Source organism: Olea europaea, chromosome 9 (assembly GCF_002742605.1).
Source record: "Olea europaea var. sylvestris chromosome 9, O_europaea_v1, whole genome shotgun sequence".
Lineage (NCBI taxonomy): Eukaryota > Viridiplantae > Streptophyta > Magnoliopsida > Lamiales > Oleaceae > Olea > Olea europaea.
The window spans coordinates 13,526,667-13,528,675 of NC_036245.1; positions in this window are offsets into that span (position 1 = coordinate 13,526,667).

The window sequence follows — 2,009 nt, forward strand, 5'->3', positions numbered from 1 at the left end:
TGCAGTGCTCTCCACTCTGTCTCAAAGGCTTTCCACTTAGCGTGGTCCACCTCCCTGAATAAATTCGGGTGCGTCCCGTCGACGAACCTTCTCCTCTTCGCCTCCGCGATAAAGGGAGAAAGAACGTACCGTGATGGCACCCTTGGCCTCTTGCCGACCACCCGCTTTATCACGTCAACAGCCATTGTCCTCTCCTCATGCGTCTCGGTAATCTCCATCTCCCCAGCCATCGGGACGACCCCCTCGCCCGCTATCGGGACCACCTCCTCCGACACAAAGACCACGTCCGTCGAGTCTGGCGTCTTCTCGGGTACCACCTCTACCTCTGGTACCCTCTCCTCCTCCGGTGCCCCCTCGACATCCCCGAGTATCCCGTGCATGGGTACCACCTCCACCTCCAGTACTCTATCCTCCTCCGGTGCCCCCTCGGCATCCCCAGGTATCCCCTGCACGGGTACCACCTCCACCTCCACTTCCAATACCCCCTCGACGTCCTCAGGTATCCTCTGTATGGGTAACCCCACCTCCTTGGGTATCCCCTCTGCATCGAACGACGTCATCTCGGGTACCACCTCCACCTCCACCTTCATCTCCGGTATCCTCTCCTCCTCGAGTACCCCCTCCACGTCCTCAGGTATATCCTGCACGGGCACCCTCTCCACCATAGGTATCCTCTCTTGCGTACTCTATCCTCCTCCGGTGCCCCCTCGGCATCCCCAGGTATCCCCTGCACGGGTACCACCTCCACCTCCACTTCCGATACCCCCTCGACGTCCTCAGGTATCCTCTGTATGGGTAACCCCACCTCCTTCGGTATCCCCTCTGCATCGAACGACGTCATCTCGGGTACCACCTCCACCTCCACCTTCATCTCCGGTACCCTCTCCTCCCCGAGTACCCCCTCCACGTCCTCAGGTATATCCTGCACGGGCACCCTCTCCACCATAGGTATCCTCTCTTGCTCCTCCATCCCCATCGTGTCATTTAAAAATGAATCAAATGCAACAACTGATGGCCACGATGAGTCAACATACCCCATCTAACCCCCCTGATAACCACCGATCCTCCGTCACCCCCTCCGTCCCGATAGTGACCTGTCCCTCCGCTACCTCCTCCATCTTGATAATCGCTCGTTCCACGCAGGCCTGCTATGTCACCCCGTATCGCTGCAACCTCAGCATGAAGGTCTCCTAACCTAGCTCATAACATCACGACATCATATTGTAACTGTGCCATGTCCCCGAACTCAGCTTGTAGTGTCACGACATTATCCCGTAACTCTGCCTGTCTCCTCTCATCTCCATCAGGAGTTCGAACAAATCAATCATCGAAGCATGGGGACTAGGTGCAGGAGGTGATACTGGACGGCTCTCCTGAAAAAATAACTATTACAAATGAATAACCTAACAAATAAAATAAAACGACAATCGAAGAATTATTTTTAAGTAACATACTCTATCTCGATCAACGCTGGACTCAGGCATCTGAACCTCTGGCGTAACTGGACGTGATCTTCTCAGCGGAGGTGACATCCTCGCTGGACGTGCTCTCCTCGGTGGAGGTGATATCCTCAACGGAGGTAGTACTGAACGATCCTCCTGAAAAAATAAATATTACAAGTGAAGCACTTAATTACAAGATCAAAGCGATATTCAACAAATCCTGCACAGTGACATACCCTATCTCGATCCATCCTGGACTCAGGCATCTGATCGTCATGCACAGTACGAAGAGGCAATTCGCGAATATAAAACTAACTCTCCTCCTTGATCGACAGTGCCAATTCAGTGAAAACTTCAAGCTGTCATTTTGATATGTCACAGTTAATGATTATGTATTTAGATTGTAAAAGGACGTACAACATAAATAGCAATTGTCTGGCAAGCGGCTTGTCTTGTGCTCGCCAATGATGCATCCGAGGATAGCGTGTCTCTCCTCTCCTCGCATACCGACTGGCCAAGATGGGGACAGTCTCATACGCCCATATCTGAAACAATTACAATTATTAT